Here is an 18,407-nt window from a genome sequence, read left to right as displayed (position 1 = left end):
CCCTGAAGAAATTGAAGATGCTCACGGAAACACAGTCCCTGACAGAATCTCCCTCTTTGGATTAAAGGGTGGGTGTCAGGAGTCCTTTTATCTTGCCTCTTTACCTGCTCCCCTGAAACTCAGGTCCTGATGATGACTCCGTGGGCTCATAAGGAGCCCCAGCATTGCTTGCACGTAGCCACTGACAGACCAGAGCAAGTTCCTGGGAGCTACCAGGTAGCTGACAAACTAGCAAGCGTGATCTTTGACTCATCCATCCATTACGCAACTAATCAGCATGACCGAGTTTGGGTGTTCACCATGTGTCACCACACCGCGTGTCACCACCAGAGCCACGCCTCTCCATGGCTGGAATAGCTTGCTCAGCTGGCTCCTGAAGCATCAGAAGATATTTGTTGACTTGGAAGAATCAGCGCCTTTTCTGTTATCTAATGAGCTGTATCAGGACTGCCATTCCTACTCACCAGTAGCATAATTCTTCAGTGTGAGAATTTGGTTGTGGGCTGATGTTATGTCTTGGGCAATTACTTTGAATTTCTCTGGAGCCACCCTTGTTGACATGATTTGTACTCACACCTAGGATTAAAGTCTACTCATTATCAGAGAGCAAACACCTGCCCTCACAATCAACACAGTTAAAATTACAGTCGGGGACTCAGCTCACGCTCTTTCAGGCTCTCAAAGGTACAATTTGTTTTTGGCCTTGCTATTTTTCTGGCCGAACTATCTGCCTGCCATCTAGGCACTCTAGACCCTATGTTATTCTGTTCCACCCCATACCCACTCCCCGCCAGTTCCTTCCATGTCAGTAAATTTACCACAGAACCATAAAAACTGGCACTGCAGATAAGGAAATAAAGCACAGGAAGCCTTGTCCCACATAAAACAGCAAGTGAAATGCTCTTTCCACCAAATTAGATGCCCCCTTAAATAAAGAGCTATTGTAATGTGTGGCAGGAACGATGGGAAAGAAGTAAAAGACAATGCATATCTTTATTTTTCTAGAAGACTCTAATATTGCCTTAGAATTCTCCAAGCTCAGAACTTTATGAATATGGCAAAATGAAGCATTGAGAATGACTGAAGGGGAGGCAATAGCACACACTGCGTAGCAACCCATGGTGGGTTCTGATCCCCAGCTCCCGCTCCGCTTCAGATGATTCTGGTGATGGCCCTAAAGCAGAGGGGCAGGTTGGGTCTAATTCTCTGTAGGCAGCGCACGACTCCCCATCTCACAGTGTGCCCTGCACTGGGAGGTCTGCCTCTTTCTACAGGATCTGATTACTAAACGTCGTTTTCCGCACACGCTGAAGGGACAGTGTTTGCATGCTGAGTCTGGGAACAGCTGAGGGGGCTGGCACTCCGAATCTCTAACCCGAGGTTAGAGATGGGCTCTGTGGTTCTAGTGGCTTCTCTTCTAGTGGCTGTATTCATTACAGACTGCGGTGACAAAAAGGGGTTTTAAAGGCCCTCTGGCCAGAGAAGTCCCTTCCAGCTTGAGGTGAGAACTGAAAATGGCTCCTCCATTTGCACAACGCTCTGGCATTTCCTGTGCAACAGTACTAAATGCCTCAGTGGCAGGAGTAACTTGAGATCTTGCTTTTTAATCACTTTTTGTCCAACATTCTCCTATTACATGGTCGCAATCCTCGCATCCTCTGTTGTTCGTCTGAAAGGCAGAACAGTTGGTGAACAGCTTGAGTTCTTTAGTGCAATCTGTACGGGACGTAGCGAGGTGCTATCTATGTCGTTCTACTGGAGAAATCAGAAGAAGGTTTGTGGAGGGAGCTGTCGCCTGCAGGCGTCCATTCTTGATCCAGACAGGCTGTTGGTTACAACGCCAGTTATCTCAAATCATGGGCTGCGGAAAATTCCAAGACGGTTTCTTTTTCATTAAATCGCTTCTTACGGGACACTCCTTGAAAGAGATCAAAAAGAAAGTTTGCTGCATGTATGACTGTATCCGTAGAATAAATTCCTCGAAGTGGAACTATTAGGACAAAAGGCATGTATATTTATAATTTTCATAGTTGTCCCAATTTATACTTCTGCCACCAATGTATGAGCGTGCTCGTTTTCCCATCCATTTGTAAATAAAATGGGCCTTTAAACTTTGTCAACTTTGTAGGTGAGAAAATAAAATAAACTTGGCACCTAAATGAAAAAATTCATGCTTTTATCACCTGAGACTCTTTGGGAGAAGGAGATTTGGTTTACTGACATCATCCCAGGGTCCTGAAGACAGAAGGGGATAGAAGAGAGGAGGGAGAAGGGGAGAGAAGAGAAGACTGGCAGAGAGCAAAAAAGAGTGAAGAAGATGAGGAAGGAGAGTGCAGTAGGTTGCAGCAAATCAGAGCGACACTAGAGATTCTAGTTCCCAGCTGATCAGGTGCGTTCGTGTCCTCTTCCTGTTTGACTTACCTCTCTCCACCCAACACATACATTTCCACCCAGCTGTTCCACCTCCTGTGAACAGGGACTTACGCTCTGAGCGCTTAATCATCTTGACTGCTCATGCCATTCTCAGACCTCAGGACAGACACTAAACATGGACACATCTACTGCCCAAGAAGCCCCTGCTTCGAGTGCCAGGAACAAAGGAGTTGTCTACACTATACAGGGAGGTTTCTAAAGCTGCATCACCGATTATTTGAGAGGGAGGAAATGACTACAGGGAGTTCTGGGCTAATCAAAAGACCTCAGGTCTTACTACCAAGTGGATAAAACTACTGGCTCAAAAATTTTAGTACTAACGAGTATGGTTTGTACATGTAGGGTTGCCAATGGAAAAGCTAGCGTGTTGGCCTCTTTGGGTTGTAAGGTACAAAAAGGATTATCCAGATCACCCTGAGTGTTGACGGTTTAAGAAGCTACATGTTTTAAGCAAGAGTGACATCTTGGCCATACAACCAGGTCTCTGGGGAGCCTATAAACAGCTCAATAGTTAGCTGCCCCAGGACCTAGAACATAGTTTGGTAATTGGAAGGTAGTATAGGATCCAACACGGGTCTGGCAACTGGGTGATCAGACAGCAGCAGGAGGCGCTGATTGTTCTAGAGCTTCACCATTGCTTTGATCCAAATCTCCATCTTTTCTTCCACTGTTCACATCTCCACCTGGGAGAAGTGCTCTTAACTCTCTACCTGACCTCACACTCTCTTCTGACTCAGAGCTTCAGCTTATGTCTTCATACTGCCTGTTCTCTGCGTCTTTTGCCCCTCCCATCAATTGCTCAATGCCCAATGTCTTATATTCAAAAATCCTCAAAAAAACAGAATCTGCTTGATTCAGTCACTGGAGTCCCCACTGCTCACTTTATAGACCAGCGTATAGGCTGACTATCCGTGCATCAGAGGCCCATTCAGTCATGGCCAAGCTGGAGGAGTCCATAGTGTCTGCACAGGACCTCCAGTGAGAAAGCCTTCGAAGGCGGTCATGAGCATGGGGCCAAGGTCATTAGACTTCTTCAGGGCAACCAGACGAAATGTTTGGGTTTGCATCCCAGCTCCGCAACTTCCCATGTGACCTTGACAAACAAGCCTGACAGGTATGCAGGCATCTGTTGTACATGATCTCTAGGATTCTTTGAATCTATCTAATTTGGTGACTCCATCAGTCCCCGAATACCACATCTGCTCTTCCAGTCTACTCCTCCTCCCTCCTATATGATTGCCACGCTTACCTATTTTTCTAGATTAGACAACAAAGGCCATTGTCTCTTGCTTATGGTATTTAGAGGAGAATAAGATCAATCTCTTTCCTCATCAGAATGCATTACATTACTGCCTCAGCTGATGGTCCCTGATAGATTCAGGAAGTTGCAATCTGGGAGGCAGTGTTGAGAGGGAGGAATGCTTGTCCTCTTTCCTTGCATTGTCATGGAGAGGAGAAGAAAATATGGACAGACACGCTCATCTCTATCCTTCACACAGTGTTCCCTGAGGGAGTAAGAGTGACTAATTGGAATAGTGAGACGGGGAAAATTCTCTTTTGGAGCAGCCTACTCTCAGTAAACTCAGGTTCTCTGCTTCTCCATGCAGTGAACTTACCAGAACATGTGGAGGACTACAATTTTGGGGGTAGATGGTAGGAAGTCTGGGGAGGTGAAGCCATGGTCTCCTTTATCAGTCACAAAGCTAGTATTTTGATCTTGGTCTGTGTAGCTCCTATGATTATATCTCAGCGGCTTTGGAAATTGGCTTAAGAGGGAGGAGTATGGTTAGTTAGCACCATCTTGTTTCCCAGTTCACTGTCATCCCTGGGCCTGGATGCTTGAGAAAGCACGCCACACCAGCTTTGAGTACAGAATAGGGTGATTTGCCTTAAGGACCCCAAAGCAACCCGAGGAAAGAAGAACATCCTGCAGGGATACTGGCCCCCTACCGGGAAGTCCCAGACCCCTGACTCTTATCCAGAAAGATGCTCCATCCCTCCTTTTCTTCTGTGGCTCCACGCAGTGGAAAATGCCCTGGTTTGGAAGTCAGAGGATTTGAACTCAGACCTTGGCTCTGCTGGTTACTAGTTGCATAACTGTACACACAGGAGTCTACTTCTGAGTCTCAGTTTCTCCATCTTTAAAGTGGGCCTAATGATACCTACCGCAGAGAGTCCTTGTGAAGATTTCGTTCAGTGAGAAAACAAGTGGGAACCATATTTGTAAACTCTGCAAATGAGATTGGTTGTCTTTAACCTCACTCCCCTCACCCAGCCTCTTCCCTTGCTTTTCCTTTTAGGTCCCAGTGGTCCTAGGCTGCAAGTGACAAAGATGTGGTGGTTCTCTCTATGCCTGCAGCATTGCTAAGTTTTCTGTGAGCCTCTTGATATGGAGCAAAAAGAGAACTGGGGCCCCAACCAGGCCAACGGGAGCTAAATTCGTCTGGCAGGTGGGAACTCTGAAAACAGCAGGGAATTGACTTGTGAGAATCGCGGGTTGCTCTTATCACCTGTAAAATGAATATAATCATTCCAACCTCATAAAGTTCTTAGAAGGAATAAATGGGCTTATGGATCTGACACTTGATCAGATAGTCAATTGTTACTTCTCTTTTCCACTAAACTCTGCATAAGACGCTGCTCCTCAGAAATGTTTTTATAAAAGTATGTGCTTTTGCAGAAGAGCAATTTTTGAGGACCTCACAAAGAGGGAAGTTCAGGGAGCATCAGTCAAGCTGGAATCCACACCCAGAAGATACTGTCATGTGACATCTGGGCAGATTTGAGCTTGATAATTCTTTTTTTTTTTTTTTAAGGATTGCCACCTGGGCTAACAACTGTTGCCAATCTTTTGTTTTTTCCTTTTTTTCTGCTTTATTTCCCACCCCCTGCCCCCGGTACATAGTTGTATATCTTAGTTGCAGGTCCTTCTAGTTGTGGGATGTGGGACACCGCCTCAACATGGCCTGACGAGCGGTGCCATGTCCGCGCCCAGGATCCGAACCCTGGGCCGACGCAGCGCGGAGCACGTGAATTTAACCGCTCGGCCACGGAGCCAGCCCCTGAGCTTGATAATTCTTTCAGTCAAATGCCAGAAACGTGATTGGTAGTGACTTTTAATTATTTAATTTATGATTAGAAAGCCATGTGTCCCTTGTCAACAGTCACACCAGGAATGAGACTGTTATCCACCTCCACTGCCCGTGATCTAAACCCCGGATCTAGTCCAAGCCTCAGTGCCCCCACCTAGACTAGTGCCATGGTCTCTTCATGGGTCTTGTCTTGGCCTTAATTGGAAATTATCTTAAGTTCCTCCTTAATAAAATTTCCCTACTACTGCCAGTTTACTTCTCCAGAATCATCAGTCTGATTCTATCAGTTCCCTGCTCAGAAACCCGCACTGGTTCCACAGTCACACTTTCCAGACTTGTCTTCCGTTCCTTCTTTTCACGTATCCTTCAGTCCTTTCAGATGGAACCAGTACCTTTATGGATCAGTCAGAGTCACCAGTTGCAAGCAACAGAAAGTGTCTCTGGATATTGGGTAGTTTGCAGACTAATTGACAAGACCAGAGAATCAGCCAAAGCTCTGTATTTCTAGGGACCCCAAAACAGAACTGGCTTATGAGAAAATCACCCAGTTGTTTCCCCAAGCACTAACCAAATGCTGTAATTTTCCCCTTTGCCTCTTTTGTGTCAGAAATTTAATTTTATTGCAACTGCTACTGCGGCCAGTATCTGTGACACCTCTTCACCAAGAACTCAGTCTTGAGCATTCCGAATGCTAGATACTTCTGTTACTCCGTTAACAGAAAATATATATACCATGCACTACTGCTCCCTTATATTGCTCACTTTGAAACCAGTGTCTCATGGATAAGCTTTACTGATGGCTGGGTACATGTTTATGCCACAGTTGCCAGGAAAGCCAGGAAAGAGAGTTTTTTGGGCTTTTACTTGGGGGGAGTGGGACATATAAGGTGGTAAATTCCCCAGATACAGCAAGGGTCCTCAAAAATTTACAGGGCAGCCAGAAAACATGATAAATATCTACAGCGTAGCCAACTCTTAGTTTGCCCAACATTAACATATACCCTTCTTGCATACTTCTTACCAGTAACAACTTTCCTGCCTGAGATTACGCAACTGTCCCCCTATCGAAAACAGGCTTACCCTCAGTCCAAAAAGGAGACACCGCAAGGTCTCATCAGCGCATCCAGCTTCCCATCCAGGATCTCTCTCGGTGATGTTCTTTCTCTAGTTCCAGCTGGCTTCCGTCTTTATATCCTGTAACCTATGGACTGTATTGTAAAGATAACCACCATCACCAAAAGTAGTAGAGGAATAGAAAAAAGGAAAAAGAATAACTAGTTGTGACACATCAAGGAAAAAATACAAGAACGTATTATAGCCTCCCTCACCCCCCCAAGTGGTTAAATGATCATAGTTGGTATTTACATGACTTCTTTTCTCCACCATCCATTCTATGCTCCTTTGCCCTTAGCTACCATGTTGGCTGGATCATTCTATACATGCTATGGTGACCAAACCTTTATTTGCCTGTATCTGGTTTCTGTAGTTTTCATTTAAACCTTACTGGACAGAGAAGTACTGGGAGTTATAAGGTATATCCTGTGTTTCAGACATACTCCTCCCTGCCTCTACTGTGTAACAGCAACCTTATTCCTCCTTGATAATCAGGATAAATCACTCTAGTCCAGACCCTGACTCCCTTTATGCCTGTTCTTCAAGTGATAGGAGATGTCCCAAATGGCCAAGCGACTGTTTCAGCTTTTACTTCAGTGTCGTCATCTTTATGTCCCTGGAGGAAATATTCTCTGATTGGTTACTAAGATTTCTAAAATAGCAGAGGTCATAGCTATGGAAATGAGCTTCACAATTTTTCCAAGTGGATCATTAGATGTAGTAGTGAAAGATGCTACACCCACCATTTCTAACCCTTCCCCACAGGACCTGCATATTTGGGCTATGGAAGAAACAGCAGCACTGGTTCAGAGCATAACCTCAGCCCAACCTCGCGAGGTCTTGTCGCCTAGGCCTTGCCAAACCGGAGCCTTCAATAAACAATCGCACCTGCTTAAGGCTGCCTGCTTCTGCCAGGATACATGGAGAAACACCTGAACCATAAACACCATAAACATCAGCCCATTTTCTTCTTAAATTGTAAAGTGAGTTTCTTGATCAGAACCAGAGGAGTCCGTGAGACCTGGGAAAATCATAGAGAGAAGGAAAAACAAATCAAAACCTAGAAGACCCAGTGGGGGCTTTTGGTGAGCATTCACATGGGACACAGTCTCATGCTCTCACATATTTTGATAGGTTCTTCAAAAAAACTTCTTCCCTAAACCTTTCTGTCATCAATCCATTTTGTTCTTTCCAACTCCTTAAACATCCGGATTAGCCATTTCCCATGAATCTATGTTGTACATTCCCCATGAATCTACACTGTAGATCCACGCCTGAGGCCATCTTACTTTACAGGAAGAGAGACCTGTACAATATACACTCCAAAGTTCTGTCTGTCGGGGAAATGCTCTTCCCCGTTTTGTTTCAGGGCCATCTTTAAGGGGGCCTAAATGCTTCGCATTCCACTTCCTTCTGGTGCCAAAACATCATGCAGTCATCTACATTCTTCCCACTTGTTATAAGGAACTCCATGTGAGATCACAGCTATGTGCCAAGGAAGAGATGGCAGCGTGACAGAATAGGCACACCGAGAGTTTGAGTCACCTATGCGTGTAACTTGCTTGTGCCTTCAGGACATTTTAATGGGGTGTTGCTAAGTAAGCTTGACTTAATGGCTTGATGGATCAGAGAACACCTGGTTCATAATGGACAGTCCATATTACACGGATTCTTGGTGTCCATTGACAGGAATCCGATCTCTACCAATAACAAGCCAAGATGCTCCTCGAAAAAAGAATAGTTCCTTGCCAAAGAGTACACGGCTTTTCTGCAAAACGTCAGGGAACCCAGTTGTGGTTCTCCTGTTGAGGCTTGCCACAGCTGCCATCCAGCATCCTGTATCTACACAAGTACGTCAAACACCACTGGATCTGCAGGAATGCTAAGTGTCAAGTGCTAGAAACAGCTGGGGAGTTTTTTCTTTCTTGAGGTCCTGCTCAATCCCAGAAGCCTTTTAGGTCATGCAAGAAAAGGGTCAAAACAGCACGCTTAAATATATCTATTGCCTCCCAAATCTAAAGAGGTCTCCCAAGCAATGTGTTTCTTTCTTTATGGTGACAGTTTGCAAGGTGAACCTACCTCTTCCTTTGAAGATGACATCCAAATCCTTGGACTTTATAAGAGATTTATACTTTAATGAGGTGGCAGCCCTTTATACTTCCATGGGCTACATCTCTCACTTTGGGCACATATGTATCTTATCCAAGGTGTCTACAGCACCTGCTATGTCCTGCCTCCAAGTCCTATTAGTTTGATGTCATCGAATGCCAGCATCATGTCCTGTGGAATAGGGAGAACGTCAAGCATGGTCTAAATTGTGGCACAGATGCAGAGTTGACATAATCTCAAAGCAAGATAGTGAAGGTGGACAGCTGTGCCTGCCAGGTGCAAGTAAATTGCAACTAATGCTTTCTCCTCATTTGAATGGACAAAAGCAGTCACCGCATCCGTAGTTGCCTACCGGATGTCAGGAACTGTGCTGATTTGCTGCAGTAAAGAGACCACATCTGGAACAGTAGACACAATTTGAGTCACTACCTAATTAAGCCTATAATAATCTATATTTCCTCGAGATTTATCTGACAGCTGCATAGGCAAAACAGGCATGTTAAAAAGGGATTTGAGAGAAACCATAAGCCCCGCAACTTCTGTTTTTTGATGGCACATACACTTCTGAGATCTCCTAGCAATGCAGCATTGCTTTTGGCTTACTCTCATGGTCCAGAGGGGAATCTCTAGAACTGTGCTATCCAATAGTGTAGCTGTTAGCCACATGTGGCTATGGAGCACTTGAAATGCCGTTGGTCCGTAATGAGGTGTTCTGTAAGATACACACCACATTTTGAAGACTTCATACAAAGACAAGTATATTCATAAGTTGCATATTGATTACAAGTTGAAATGATACTATTTTGGATATGTTGAGTTAAATAAAATGTATTATAAAAATTAATTTCACCTCATCTTTTTAAAAGATGCCTACTAGAAAATTTAAAATTAGATATGTGGCTCACATTATACTTGTATTGGACAGCACTGCTTAAGGGCTTAATTTGCTTTTCCTACCAAAATAAGCCTCATGGCTGGGGTTCGGTCGCCAGTTTGGAAGTTATGCCAATTGCTGGATTTATCTTTTCCAACTGTACACTCAACCACAAGATGGGTTTGGGGTCTCTTAGGGCCCAATGTGAGGTTGATTAGAATTAAAGCATATATAATCTGATCACCATAAGGCTGCCACTGCCTGGTAATCCATAGTGGCATTCTATTTTCACACTATTTCAAAGCCAAAGGTTTAGCTATTTTCGTTCCCCAAGTGTGCATTTACCCTGATAAATACCTGTCTCTTTGGAGAAGATGAGGAGGAAGAGGTACAGTATAACCCTGTCATGTTATCACAGAGCCTTTTGGCAGGGGTATGCCTCCTTCCTTTCACGTGTGGGGTCAGAGTTTCGGAAATAAATCAGGCCTAGGCATTGAGTGCGGAAGTGGCATTCTCTATTCTCATACTCTAGTCACTCAAACAAGGTCTCTTTCCACCAGACTGGGGTTTTTTGGTTCCATAAGTCAACTGAAAACTTGTGGTGGGCTGCCCATCTGTTTCACTTCTGAATCTTCCGATCAGTTAGTTAGATACTCTCAAAGAGTCAGACTGTTCAGATTACCACTGTAGTACCTTTGCCAATTACGGTAATTATAGACACCATGCCTCTGATGGTTAAGTGCGATGCTTGGCCATGTTCAAGGGCCCTAGCCCCATCCCAGCACCCTTATTGGAATCAACGAGACTATTTCAGCACAGCCAGTCCCTCCCATCTGCATCCTTGGCCCACACGTGCTTTACAAAGATTCTGGCTCTCCCTGAACCAAAATATTTCTCAATTGTTTGGTGGTATGAGTATTTTCTTAGTCTTCTTTGGGAAGGGGGCTGAATCACATGTGATAAATCCACTCCAAAATTCCTGTCTTCCTAAGTCTTTTTATTCCTTCCTCTCTGTTATACCCAGGAATTTCTGACTTCTTGGCTTCATCTAGCGTGGTCCATCTTTGAGTCAGTTTCCAAACAGCCAATTGAGAAAAACAATTAAACTCACTCCCAGGTGTCGGAGCTAGAATTCTCATCCAAAATTACTGGGAAGAATACCATATTGAAAAATGTAGCCTAATCTTTATTCATGTCCCTCTCTCCTTGGCCAAGCCTTAATCTCACTCACATTCTCCAGGGTTTTGCTGATAAAAATTAGCAAAGACTTAAAAGTCTTTTGATGTCTTCGCCTTCTTCCTAGTTCTGGGCCCCTTGGGATATGCTAGGCTATAATTCTGGTTATAAATTTGGAGACAATCAGAAATGGTAAGGATGGGGCATGAGGAAAATTGGCTTCTTCTTGCAAAGAAACTCCCTGTAGAAGATCCTTGTGGGATCCCCCATGAAAGAGGAGGGAGAGCAGCTGCATCTGTTGGCAAGAAGGCTCAGTGGGATTTGGGATACTCTGAATCACATGAATTCCCCCAAGTCAATTCTTGGGGACCTACTTCTTTCTGGTCAATGCCATAACTTTTGCAATAGATCTGATGAAGCTATAAACTCAACTAAGGTTTTAATTTAACATGCTGCAGAATCAAACTTTGAATATTAGGCAGCAGCAGGGAACATCAAGCTGGTCATGATATCCAAGAGTGAGGAGGAGACTGGAATGGAGAGATGAAGTCCATAGCACTGAGAGCCAGTCATTGGCAGGAACAAATCGGAGAGTGAGGTCGGGGGAGGTCAGGTAAATGTAGGAAGTGAGGTGATGTGGGCTGTGATCCTGACATGGATTTTTCTTGGGTGTCAGCCTCCTGGGACTTTGGGAAGTCAGACCCTCATAAACGCAGACTTAGGGTTGGTAGGATTCCCATTAGAAAGTGAGCAGTTTGTAAGAGGCACATTCCCCTCTGACCTTCACAAAGGGAAAAACGAAAAGTTCCTAGCCACATGGAGGTCACAGGGGTAGGGATGGTTTCCACAAACAGAATTCCTCACTAGGATTAGAGCAACAGCTTTCCTGCTGGTCTCTCTGCCTTCAAGGTCATTATCACTACAAGCTCATTTATCTCCGCGTAGGGGCCAGAGAAATCTTTCTAACACACACAACCTTCAATGGTTCCCCATTGCCTTAAGGATAAAGCCTAAATTCTTTAACCAGGATTTCAAGGCTCCAGCCCTGCTGACCTCTCCATCTTCATCTCATTGTCTCCGCCTCCATCCTACCCCTGTTCTCAACCCTATAGCTTTCCAGTGATCCTGAACTACTTAAGGGACTCTGTAACAGAGAAGGAGAAATATTCTTTAAAAGTGCACAGCCTTCTAATGAGGGTGGATTCTGTAAAAGCAAAGACCACCATCACAAGCTTTCTGCTAGTCTTTTTTATTACTAAGGGAGAAATTGCTCCTTTTGTTCAGCTGAGCATCTTGATGGGTTCTGGATCCACACAGGTGAGCCTGGAGCTAACTTTGCAACCTGCAGCCAATTTGCTTTGTGTAAAGACCAAGATGAATGTGGGTAGAAACAAAAAAAGGATGAGGAGCTGAGAAGTTAAAGAAAGGAGACAGCTCGGTTAAAAAAAGAGAGGGGTGGTATATTACCGCCAGTAAGAAATCCGCCGTGGAAGAAACTACTTTTCATGTGTAAGGAGCAATTTTAAGTTGTGCACTGGGGAATGGCATTGCAGCCTCTCTCTCACAACTCAGAAACTTCGACAAAGCTTGAAACCACTTTTACTTGCCTATTTTCTTTCCCTTCTCTATTCCTAGGTTTTGAGGGAACTTGGACTTTTAGCCAAGACTGTTGAAATTTCCCTGTAATAAATCTGATCTCATTCAAAAATTCTCATTCTTCCATGTCACACTAGCATCATCCGTTTAGATCATGACTAATACAATGTTCATTATTCACCACTGTTTTCTTGTATTCTTTGTCTTCTCCTATGCAGAGAATTTTGGATGGGGTTATTTTCTTGAGTACTTTCTTAACTAATTTCCTCAGATGGAGTACCTGGGTGATATACTTTCTGAGGCCCTTCATATCCAAAACTGCCTTTTTTTTTTTTTTTTGCCCTCCTATAATAATGTTTTGACTGGATATAAAATTTTCAGATCATAATCCATTTTTTCCCTGAATAGCCTATAAGCATCATTCCTTCGTCTCCCAAGAGCCTCCAGCGTTGCTCATAGTCCAATTATGGCCTCTTTCCTTTGTCAATAACTTGTTCTTTCTGGCTGATGAGTGTTAAATTTATCCCTGAAGCTCAGAAATTTCACCAGGACACTTCTTTGTGCGTGTCTTTTCATTAAACACACCTGGGACCAGGGACGCCTTTAACTTTAAATCATCGTCTTTCTCGAGTTTTCTTCTGCCTTCTTCCTCCTTCCGGAACTCCTATGATTAGACATTTAAGCCTCCAGCTCGTTGGTCCTCTCTGTCTTGTATCTGTGCATTTTAGTACATAGTATGTTTTGTTTTGTTTTGCTCTGGGTCACTGAAACACTCCCCCTCCCGTAAACACGAATTTGATTTTCTGAGGTAATCATTCCCTTTAATTTCTACATTAAAGTTCCAAATTTGGAAACCATGCTTTTTAGTTCCATAATTTCATTGTTTACGCTCTATCTTCTTAAGAGTTCTCATTATGTTTCCCTCTTCATTATGTTTTAATTGAAGTTTGCTTCTGTTTCTCTCATTAATTCTGCTTCTGTTTCCCCACATCTCTGGCCAGCTTGGTCTCTTTCCTGAAAATGTCGTGTTCTCTTTGTTGGCAATCTCTTTTGCCTGATAATTTGGCAAGTCAGCCATTGGAATTCCTCAAGCAGTGGTGGCAGCCCCGTACATGTCCCATGACCGCTTTCCCAGGTTTGATTAATTTGCTAGAGTGGCTCACAGAACTGAGAGAAACATTTTACTTACTAGATTATCAGCTTATTATAAAAGGATATAATTGAGGAACAGCCAGATGAAAGAGAGGAATAGGGCAAGGTATGGGGTAAGGGCCTGGAGCTTCTCTGCCCTCCATTCTTCCCAGTCTCCACGTGTTCACCAACCTGGAAACTCTCTGAAGCCTGTCCTTTAGGGTTTCTATGGGGCTTCATTATGTAAGCATGTTTGATTAACTCTTTGGCCCTTGGTAATTGATTCAACCTCCAGCCCCTCTCCCCTCCTTGGAAGTCAGGGGCATGGGACTGAAAGTTCCAACCCTCTAATCACACAGTTGGTTGCCCTGGCAACCAGCCCCCATCTCAGGCGTGGTCCAGAAGTCACCTCATTAACATAACAAAAGATACCTTTACCGCTGTGATCCTTTAGGCAATTCTAAGGGTTTTAGGAGCTCTGTGCCAGAAAGGGGGACAAAGACCAAATATATGTGTCTTAGCATAAATCACAATATCACTGCCACTTCACCTTGAAATCAACAAAATGACGTCCTAAGGGCTCAGCCTCAACCTTCCTGCCCCCAAGGCCACCACTCCACTGTCCTTGACTTGTGTAAATGCATCCCCCTGGTGATACACCTGCACGGAAATGTTCCTGGAAGTGGGCTGGAAAGGACCTGCAGGAGAATCTCAGAAAAGCTTGTAGAGGGTTAACCTTCTTGGCTCCATCACACGGGAGAGGGGCGCTGCAGTTGGCATTTAAAATAAGTCTTACTTGTACTATGGTTTGGGAACCATGGAAGCTACAAAGCTACGTGGAAGAAAATTCCCTTTCAGATGGCCAGTTCTGGAGACCTCAGCACCCCATGCTCACTGCTCTCAGGGCCCAGAGTCAGAGAACACCTGGGAAACTGTCTTTGAATTCTACAGAACCAGTTGTCCATTAAAAGAACAATAGCTGGAAACGTTCCAGTCAGATAAAATTCCTTGAATGTTGCTCATGTCATGGGTGCATCTCATTCTAAGTACTGTGTGCAATGCTGTGCTGCGAACGCCAGGTTCTCCCAGCCTTCAAATTTTGTGGACTATTCTTGTAGGAATGTAGGCCTGTACAATGAAGTCTTGCAACTGCCTGCCCGGCCTTCTAGCTCAGTCCATTGACTCTAACAGTTGGGACTGTATTATATGGGCTACAATAGCACTATTTATAACAGTTCGAATAAATCAGATTGATTTTTCTCCTTGAACACTAGAATATTTACTCTGAACCACCAAGGGCTGAGGGTCAGTGGCCCTAGAAAACATCATGCAACCCTCTCCACTGGATTGTGAACAATTCTTTTTTTTTTTTTTTGAGGAAGATTAGCCCTGAGCTAACATCTGCTGCCAATCCTCCTCTTTTTGCTGAGGAAAACTGGCCCTGAGCTAACATCCATGCCCATCTTCCTCCGCTTTATACGTGGGATGCCTATCACAGCATGGCTTGCCAAGCGGTGCCATGTACGCACCCAGGATCTGAACTTGCGAACCCCGTTCAGCGGAACGTGCTCACTTAACCGCTGCACCACTGGGCCAGCCCCTGTGAACAATTTTGTTCCTTGAGCCTTTAAGGAAGAAGAGTTACTTTGTCTACCGGGTAACCAAGGTTTCATATTCACTTGGTGACTGCACCCCAGCACTTGAGATCATTAGCAGAGTAACACAGATTTACCGAGAATGTGGCTTTTCATATGCATTACCTCCTTTAATTCTCACCTTGACCTTGAGAAGTAGCTAACATGGGTGTCCACTGAGGCACAGAGAGGTACAGAAAGCAAATGGTGATGCTGGAAAGTGAACTCAAGCAGTCTGGCTTCAGTCTACACTCTTGACGCTTGCATGATTAGCTGTAGGCATAAGATTAGTGATAAAGGCATGCTTATCTTTATTTGTTCATTGATTCATTCAATACAATGGACTTCACATCAGGTCCTAAGGTAGCTGCTTGGGATACAAGATTGAGTGTTACTGACCCTCCCTGCCCTCAACATTCCCAATCTAATGATGAACACAAACAACGAAAGGGGCAATTAAAATAATTAGTGTTAAATGCTAGGGCAGGAGTGAGGGGTGTGGCTGCGGAGGCACAGACCCAGGGGTACACAACCCGTGGGAAGATAAGTCACGGAGGAGTTGGCGTCTGAGTGGAGTCCCAAGGGTGGGGTGGGGGTTAGTTAGACGGACGGGGCACTCAGTTGAGGAAGCAGCATGCACAAAGGCCCAGAGCAGGGAAGGGCAGACATCTGGGAAATGGCAGGAAGTTCACTACAGGAGACTTTGCGTGAGTGGTTAGGGCAAGTGGTGAGGGTTGAGGCTGGAGGGGTCGCCAGGGACCTAACCTAAAATGGCCTCTCTGCCATGAGAAAAGCTTGGGCTTTATCCTGAAGGTAACATCGAGCCATTAAAGTGCTTTAAGAGGAGGAGGAACAGGGTGAGGTTTTCTTTATTGTAAGAGGATCCTGGGGGCCACGGGAGGGGATGGCCTTGCCTGCAGCTCTGCTCTCAGATCACAGAGGCGCAAGTTCAATCGGCACAGGGGCAGCAAATCTGCCCAACAGCATACGTGGCCAGAAAGAGTTTGCAAAGAATTATGAAGATGCTATGTGCATCTCTATGGTGTAAATGACTAAAACTGACTTCAAAAGAGTAGGAAATATCAACTGATTATTATTGATGAAAGAAACTTGAAAATGTTATTGAAGTGCCAGGCCCCTAAGGTGTTGTGGATAAATTCTTTCAAACTTTCAAGGAACAGATAATTCCCTGCTAAATAAATTTCTTCTAGAGCATAGATTAAAAAAAAAAAAAAAAAAGCCCAATTGACTTTGCACTGTTAACATAACCTCACTCTAAAGCCTAGAAAATATTTTATAAAATACTAGCAAATGAAGTTCAGAACTGTTTTGAAAAAAACAGTACCCAAATGCCAAGTGAGCTTTATTTCTGGAATGTAAATACACACAGACGTGGAAAATACTATTACTTCAAAGCTGAAAATGGTTTTGTGCTAAAAGGGGGGAAATGACATTTGGGAAAACTGATCTTTGATCTGCACACTTGTGTGCGCTATTTAGTTGCACAAACGCTAATCAATTATTTTCACGCCTTGGGGAAACATTATCCTAAATGCAGACACTTTAGCAGCGTTCTGTTTGGGAACGTGAACTGTTTTTCTATGTTTAAAAAGAAAAGAGATGTGGAATAAGCTATAAGAAAGCCATTAAGACCATCATTTAAATAAGATTAAGAAATGGAAGAAATTCCAATGGCTAAAAATCATACACATGAAAATAATCTCACCAGTCATTACAAAAATCCATATATTTAAACGATGAGGTACAATATTTTCATCTGTCAAATTTAGAAAGATTTAGAAAATAGCAATTCTGAATTCTAGCAAGGATGCCAAACAGTGAACAGTTACACACCCTCTTTGGAAAGCGTTTCAGTAACACGTGTCAGAACACTGAAAGGAAATAATACACTACCAGTGATTTTTATTTTTCCTTTATTTTAAAAATTGAAATATAATTCACAACCATAAAATTCACCTAAAGTGTACAACTCAGTGATTTTTAGTAAATTCGTGAGGTTGTGCAACCATCACCACTGCCTAATTGCAAAACATTTTCACCACCCCAAAAAAGAAACCCTGCATCTGCTGGGAGTCACTCCTCATTCCTCCCATCCCCCAGCCCCTGGCAACCACGAATCTACTTTCTATCTCCATGGATTTGCCTATTCTAGACATTTCATACAGATGGAAATATACGCTATGTGGTCTTTTGTATCTGGTTTCTTTCACTTAGCATAGTGTTTTCAAGGTTGTGTTGTGGCATGTATTCAACACTTTTTTAGGGCTGAATAATATTCCATTGTATGGCCATACCCAATTTTGTTTATTCATCCATCAGTTGATGGACATTTGGGCTGTTTCAACCTTTTGACTATTATGAGTAATGCTGCTAGGAACACTCATGTACAAAGTTTTGTGTGACCGTATGTTCCCTGTTCCCAATTCTCCTGGGTATACACCTACGAGTGCTGTTATTCATTTCTGTTTCTGTCTTCTAGAGTAAATATGTACTATTTTTATGATTTGAAAAGCAATATGCTACCTTAAAAAAATAAAACACAACAAGAACCAACAGGCTTATAAAGCACTGGTGAGAGGCTTTACCATGGTCACCTTGATTCCTTCCAATAACCATTGGCTTCTCAAAGTAAAAAACAAACAAACAAAAAACTAGAAGACTCCAGAAGAGTGAAACAAAAATTTAGTATTTTACTCACACACAGAGAAACCCTTTTGTTAAGCAGAGGGGGGAAATGAAATATCAAATGCATTGCCAACACAATGAGCAGGTGAAAAGTGTTACATGACATCTGAACCAGAATTAACGAGTTTCTTCAGGACTATCAATAAAAGACATTTACTGAGTGACTATTATGTGAAAGCGCTGGAGGGCAAGGAGGAGTGAAAAGAGAAAAGGGCAGAGAAATGACTACTGAGGCATGCCAAGTCCAGGCGCTTAGACAGCTGGAAGACATGGCCTGACAAAATGCTGCAGATAATCTAGGTACACAGAGCTCTGGAGAGGTCCTGGACTGAATGTGAGTTGAGGGCTGAAGGGCAGAGAATCCCAATAGGCAAAGAAAATGAAGCCAGAGGGAGGGCCAGGAACTTTCAAACCAAACAAACAGCCCTGGAGCCAGGAAGCTCTGGTTCCATTTGGAGAAGAGAGCGGTCTGGAGAGAAGGAGGCATGGGGTGGGGTGGGTGGGAGAGAAGGTCGAATGAAATGAGAAAAGAAAGGACAGTCT

The 18,407-nt window shown here is 43.8% G+C and overlaps 1 long non-coding RNA gene across 1 annotated transcript; it reads right to left on the bottom strand.

Annotated features, from left to right (window-relative positions):
• Positions 1 to 1,079: 1,079 nt before the first annotated feature.
• LOC124228946 (uncharacterized) lies at positions 1,080 to 8,838 on the bottom strand. The gene is made up of 4 exons (XR_006885815.1): positions 8,718 to 8,838; positions 7,527 to 7,659; positions 6,606 to 6,733; positions 1,080 to 1,918 (listed from the first exon to the last, which is right to left on the bottom strand). It is a non-coding gene; the product is annotated as an uncharacterized LOC124228946 (long non-coding RNA).
• Between the last annotated feature and the right edge of the window lie 9,569 nt (positions 8,839 to 18,407).

This window comes from Equus quagga, chromosome 1, assembly GCF_021613505.1.
Source record: "Equus quagga isolate Etosha38 chromosome 1, UCLA_HA_Equagga_1.0, whole genome shotgun sequence".
Classification (NCBI taxonomy): domain Eukaryota; kingdom Metazoa; phylum Chordata; class Mammalia; order Perissodactyla; family Equidae; genus Equus; species Equus quagga.
The sequence above is the reverse complement of the archived record's forward strand: the minus strand, read 5'-3'. Positions and strand labels throughout refer to the sequence as shown.